A 7,507-nucleotide genomic window follows, 5' to 3' on the forward strand; every position below is an offset into this window, starting at 1 on the left:
TTATCTTTTGAAAATTAATTGGATGTTTCTACTTAGGTTATTCATTTACAATGCCTATAGCAGAGAAGAGACAATGATCTAATTAAAATATTAACAATTTAGAAATTGTTCTATGTTTATGTTAGGCAAGTTTTCATGTGTCTGACAAATAGTCTTAGCAGTAATATTTCACCATAAAATAATTTTCATAGTATTTTCTCTGGCCTTCCTTTACATTGAGTCTAATGGTCATTCTTTTCTCAGATTTTGGTGGGAGAAGTATTTTGTTAAGAGAAGACTCTTCATGAAGACCCTTCAGGGGGATATAGAGGGATTCAGAGGAAATGTGTTGCCATCATTATTCAGTCACAAAATTAACTACAAAATTTTAAGACATTCAGTTTCTCTATATCTCAGTTTCCTAACCTGTAAAATGAAATATAGCCATTTCATCTCTGATGTCATGTCATGCTACTGTGGTATTGCCTAGATCAGTCCTGAAGTTTTATATTTTACCTCTGAGTTCCACATTTCAAGCCATCAGCCCATCTTGTTTCTCTTATCTGTATCACGGTCCCAGGTTGCACCTCTAGCAGTCATGTAAGCAACACAACCCCACCCCCAGGGCCAGAGCGGCTTTGCCGGACAAGAGGTTGCCCTTCACATCCAAACTAGGCCCTGTCTGAATCCTTTTCAGGGAAGGGCTACATGAAAAAGTCCCGTGGAGCTGGAATTGTAATATCTAAACTTACAGTTGTAAGAATCTTTAGTCCAAGATTAAAGTTGGGAAGCAGAACATATTAGTAAATAAAGAGAAAAAAAGAACAAGGTAGAAGACATAGTTGATACACAGAAGTAAAGAAGCAGGAGAGCTTGGCTCATGATGGCTTTCTGGTCTCTCCACCTAGTCTTCCGTGCGTAAGATGAATTCTACACCTTGATGTCAAATGGATTCTTTTGCATTCTTCTAACTACTCCCCCTACATCCTTTTTGGTTGTAAAACTCAGGTTTGTTTCTACTGATTATAGTGAAGGGAGTCCTAACAAACATGGTCAGGTACAAAAAGAATAAAATCCTAGGAGGGGAGAATGTCTAGGATGAAGAGGGGATTCAAATCAAGATCTCATGAGGAAGATTATAGAGCACACGCTTATCTTGGAGATTAGAAGACCCCAGGGGTGGGGAAGTGTTCAAGCATTTGAAGACTATCCTATTAAAGCAAGATTTTACACTTTTTTTTTTTTTTTTCTGTCTGTTCGGGTGGTAGCCTTGGCCATATGGCTGAGAGCCATAGAGAAGCAGATTTTGTCTTAGGTAAAAATCTTCTGAGCCGGCCCATAACAGTTTGTGGGTTCCCTCATACACATTAAATTCAGTTCAAGATGGGTGTCCTCTTGGCAGGGATACTGTAGAGATACAAAAATTTATGTAGATGATTTGACTTTGAGGATTTAAATCTCATTTCAGTTTATTCAATGAATTAATATCTTCAGATGACAATGACCCATCCCAGTCTGGATCTATTACAGCATTATGTTTCATCACATCGATTAACACTTGAGATTCTATTATGTTGGAATATTCCTTAACTGTTCTGTACTTGTAAGCATCATCTTTCCAGCCAGATTATAAATTCCAGCTTTTAAGAATTCTGTGTGTATCTTGATAGAGATACACTAAATAAATATTGCTTGAATTGAAATTGTCCCAGAGATCTTTGGCAAAGACTAGGGGAAATTCTGTCACACTAAAAAAATTGATTTCCTCAAGTGATGCTGTCACTGTTCCTACTTCACCCTCCTTTATGCTTCCTCAGGGAACACAACCTCTATTAATAAAATCACATTTCTTCAAGTAAGTCGCTTGCTCCAAGTAGTTGACAAACTTTTGTCTTAGGCTGTTTAACAATATTACGATAGTCAATTAGCCCAAAGAGTAACATTTTTAACTGTATGTTTTTCTCTTGGGTCTTTCAGAGTAAAGATAAGAGTCATTTAAAGTCATTTAAGTTCGATTTTGTTTTCATTAGCTCTCTTTAATTGCAAAAAGCCCGGCTATAGCATTAGAGATGAGTCCCCGATGTGCTGTGTATACTCCAAATGGAGGTATAAATAATAGCCTCAAACACTTATGAATAGTTTCCAGGCATAAAAATATGGCCTTGATTTAACTTGAATTGTATGGATGGCTACATAAAAATGAATTGATATTTTTCTTTAAGTAATGAGATATAATTTGTCATATTTATAAGCTCATTAAATGACTGCTGGATTTAATTTTGTATTGTTCCCCCTGGCTCCTGAATTTTTAAAAAAATGATTTTAAAATTTATTTTTAACTACAAAAATAGCTCGTTGAATATTGTTTTTCCATTTAAAGATATTAAACCAAAAGACTTCATAAGTACTTAAAAATCCCAGTCTCATCCGCCAAGATAACCACCTTATCGTATTATTTTTTTGTATAATTTAGAGACCTATAAATGCATATAGAAAAATGTTTTGTGTCTATTTGCATAATATTGTATATATTTTTTCTGTAACTTTCTACAGTTTCTTTGGGAATTGTTCTATATCTTAATACATTTTCATATTACTTTTTACTGTTGCATTGTAGTTAAACATGTGGCTATACTATAAGTTGTTTAGCCATTCTTACTGATAGAAATTTTGATTATTTTGTTTTTTATTTTATTGTACTTGCTCCCATTTGCAAATATGTACATAGTTATCTGGGATAGATACTGCTGTATTACTGGGTCCATGCCTTTTAGATATTAACAGAGTTGGCCAGTGTGGCTATATTAAACTTCTACCATCAGGATATTAGTGTGTGTACTCTTTTTACTACATACAGCTTCAGAAATATTTGATATAGTCTAATTTTATCATTTTTTTGCCAATCCAATGGGCAAAAATAGCTCGTTATGGTCTAATTCATATTCTCTCTTTTGTGAATTTACTCACAGTAGAGTGTCTATCTGCTGCTTGTCCTTTTGATTGAGTATATACTCTGGAAGTATTTTCTTCATCTGTTTAACATATTTTCTCCTTGTTTTTCATTTATCTCTTTATTTAAGATGTATGTGGTCATGTGGATTTTTAAATTTTAGATATAGTTTACATTAAAATTTTTCTGCATGACTTTGTATTTAATGTTTTTTTTTTGAAGGCTTTCTTGACATAAACGACATAAATAAATTAACCTATGTTTTAAGTTTACGGTTTCTACAATTCCTTTCAAATTTTTCTGTCTAGAAATTTAATCCATAGAGAGTTTATTTTTGTGAATAGTGAGGTGATCTAATTTTATTTTTTCCCATATGAATAGCCAGGTTATTAAATGCATTGATTGACCAGTTTGTTTGTTTCTTACTGATGTAAATGCTTTTATTATCTCTTAACTTCAAATAAACAACAAGTATATTTCTGTCTGCTCCATTGATATATTTGTTGTGATATTCACCAAAACCAGAATATATTTAAAATGTTATTATTTTATAACCCATTTTAAATTTCAGTAGAACAAATCTTTTCTCCTTTTGCGCTTCAGAATTTTTTGGCTTGGCTTTCGTATTTGGTTTTCTTGGAGTAAAATTGGTAATTAATATGCCAAGTTTTGTTTTAAAAATGTTCAGATTCTCATTGAGTATGCATGGAGAATTGATATCTTTAAAATATTGAGTATTTTTCCAGAGCATATTCGTATCTCCATTTATTTTGTACCTTCCTAATATCCTTCATTTGAGTTTTGTATTTTTTTTTTAAAGTTTTTATTTATTTATTAGAGAGAGAATGAGAACATGAGCACACACACAAGTGGGGGGAGGGGCAGGGGGAGAGGGAGAAGCCGACTCCCCACTGATCAGGGAGCTCCACATGGGGCTTGATTCCGGGACCCCGTGGTCATGACCTGAGCCCAAGGCAGAGGCGTAACTTACTGAGCCACCCAGGCACCCCCTGAGTTTTGTATTCTTACTGAATCTTTCTTTTTAGATGTATTGCTGTAAGTTTTTTTTTTAAATATATTTTGTTGCTATTTTAAATGGATTCATTTTTAGTAATATATTTACAAATTTATTCTTACTGCATAAGAAACTCACCAATTTTATGTTTATTCTGAAGTTAGTTACTTGATTGAAATATTACATTAATTCTATTTTGTTTGACATACTATTTTTTTAGATTTGTTAAATAGAATAAACATATTGGAGAAGATTATTTCTTTCCACTATTTCTGCCTATGTGTTTTTTGGTTTTTGTTTTTGGTCTTATTGCATTGGCATATGTCATAGTGACAAACACCATTTCTTTGAAGGTTTCTGAATTTAGAATATCAGGTCGTTGGTACCTCTTTTTGTTAGCTTTGAGTCTTAACATCACTTCTGGAACTCAACATAGGGCATATATACTTCTCTAGCCTGGAACAGTTTATATAATATAGGATACATCTGTTTCTGAAGGTTTGGTAGAACATAGCAGTAATAACTTGCATTTTCATGCATGGTTTTGAGAGAGTTTATCTGTGCTTTTTTTATTTTCCATTGTGAGTAGATTGCTTATTCTTCATAGACTAATTTTTTATTTTTCTAAAAATTTTGATTTTAGGTATAATTTCAGATTTACTGATACAAAGTTATACATGATAATTATATATTTTTTGGAAAAAATCTTTGAATATAGATAGTTCTCCCTATGGTTCCTAAATTGTTGTTGAAGGAGGTCATCTAGAAGATGTGACCAACAGTTGACTTGTGAACTGTATTGAGGCAGTTGGAGGCTTCTCACGCCTTCCCCGTTTTGGAATGTACATTCTGCCCACCCTTGACGCAGTGGGAGCCATTTTCAAGGTCTCAGCCTTGAGAGAGCAATGTATTGTTGAGACCATTTGGAAGGTATACATGACTGAACCGAGTTAAGGCCTCTATATAAACTTTTAAGATTCTGGAAGGAAGATGTGGAGATCTACTTGTATTGCAGCCAGCCAAGACAACCCATGTATGTAAGTAAGCTCCCTTGCTCATTAAACCTGCCACCAGCTGATCTGGAGTCGTCTGCCTTTTTCTGTGGTCTTTCCTTGTCCTCTGTGTTAAAAAAAAAAAAATCAAATTTGCTGAAGGTTTATATATATTACCTAGTGGTTACTAGAGCTAGTTTGTATTCTAGAAAGTCATGATCACATTCTTTGTTGCTCTTTCTTCCATGTTCTCTCTTATCCCATTCACCTTTTACCCCCCTCACCTTCGTTTGATTCTCTCCTTATATTCTTCCTCCTTTATAAGTGGGAATATGGGATTTAATTGGGTGCAATAACTCCTCCCAAAGTGTTTCCCCTACCCCTACTTTAAAATATTTCCAGCAAGTCTTTAGGGTTAAATACATAGTAGCTTAAAAGTAATAAGGGTAAAATTTCCTTTATGGTTTATAGAACTTTTTTTTTCGAAATTGATGAGGTTGAGAGTTTTTTAAATTGTTCCAGGTGAATCACAATAATTGGAATTTTTATTTTTATTTTATTTTATTTTTTTATTTATTTGACAGAGAGAGAGACACAGCGAGAGAGGGAATACAAGCAGGGGGAGTGGGAGAGGGAGAAGCAGACTCCCCACAGAGCAGGGGGCCCGATGCAGGGCTCGATCCCAGGACTCCGGGATCATGACCTGAGCCGAAGGCAGACGCTTAACAACTGAGCCACTCAGGCGCCCCATAATTGGAATTTTTAAAGTATCCTCCAAATAGATATGTAAATCCCACTTCTTTCATTATGTTTTCTCTTATATAGTTTTGCTGATTATTTTCATTTGTTACAAAGAAATGACTTCTTATGTTTTTGGGTCTCTAGTCGCTATCAATTATTTTTCTATTGGAATTAAACCCACAAAATAGTTTATCGAGGAATTAGAACTATCTTTGCTCGTACTACCATAATAATTTTTTTATTTTAATTATTCCCAGATGTCTTGTTTTATGCCAAATATTTAAATAATAATTTCTTCAGAAGAAATCATAAATATTTGGGTTAAAATCCCACCTCTAATCTCACATTAAACCATCTGTAAAACTCAAATCAATGTGAACAGAGAAATTATTTTTCTTCTCCCATTATTGGACATTTTAAGTGAGAACTCTTCAAAATATGCTGTGCATTTCTCAGTCTCTACATTTAAAACATATGTGATAAAGAAAAGATGTTTACAAATTCTCACAGTGATGTGATGCTTGAATCACAACATTCAAAGTTTCTTAATGTCTTAACAATGAAATGTAATATTCACCTTCTAAAATTTTTAGCATTACGTACATTTTAGAAAGGGGCATTTTTTAAAGTTTATATTTTTTACTTACTAAGAACAAAGGAGATCATTTAGTCTGGTAATGAAATCTTCAAAGTAGACTTTACACAGTTAAATATGTGTACAGGTTGAGAAAACATTCCAGTTTTATTTCAAGTTTTAAGTATCTCAGAAAGAACTATTAATATCACACAGTCTCACATAAAATAACACCTCTTGTGAGACGCTTTCTTTTTTGATAAAGTAATTGCTTTTATTTATTTATTTTTTACTTATTTTTTTAAAGATTCTTTTTATGTATTTGAGAGAGAGAGAGAGAGTGAGCATGAGATGGGGGAGGGTCAGAGGCAGAAGCAGACTCCCTGCTGAGCAGGGAGCCTGACATGGGGCTCCATCCCAGGACTCGATCCTGGTACTCCGGGATCATGACCTGAGCCAAAGGCAGCTTAACCGACTGAGCCACCTGGGCACCCCTTGATAAAGTAATTTCTTTCTTTCTTTTCTTTTTTCTTCTTTCTTTTAAAGATTTTATTTATTTATTTGACAGAGAGAGACACAGTGAGAGAGGGAACACAAGCAGGGGGAGTGGGAGAGGGAGAAGCAGGCTTCCCGCAGAGCAGGGAGCCTGATGCGGGGCTTGATCCCAGGACCCTGGGATCATGACCTGAGCCGAAGGCAGATGCTTAATGACTGAGCCATCCAGGCATCCCAATAAAGTAATTTTTAAAATATGTTCTGAGACATTTAACCCTAAGTGTTCTTCATATATATAAGCACATTGACTCCTCACACCATTTCAAAATTCCTTCTTACCACTTTCACATATTATAGTTCTAACATGTCATTTATTAAATATTAAAATAACCTAAAGGACGTTCAAGAAATGAGGCCAAATGTGTTAGCTAACAACATTCTTTCTGGAATTACAGTTAATTTCTCTGCTTTTCTATTGACTGACATTGCCTAGCCCTGTAACTGCTTTTTTTAAAAGAGATGGTTCTCTTCTCATGAATTCTCTTCAAGTGGTGCTGATATTTTTAGAGAACTTGGAGCCACACACTGGTTCTTAGAACATTTTTACTCTGAGGAGGTCCCATGTTTCTTATTATTTCGTATAATCCCACCAACAAAAATGGAAATAGTGACTAAATGGTAATTTCCATGTTATTATAAATATTCCTGGTGGGATCCTCCTCTTGTTTGGTCCAAGAGGAGTTAAAAAAAAAAAAAATACT

This window comes from Halichoerus grypus, chromosome 1 (assembly GCF_964656455.1).
Source record: "Halichoerus grypus chromosome 1, mHalGry1.hap1.1, whole genome shotgun sequence".
Taxonomy (NCBI): domain Eukaryota; kingdom Metazoa; phylum Chordata; class Mammalia; order Carnivora; family Phocidae; genus Halichoerus; species Halichoerus grypus.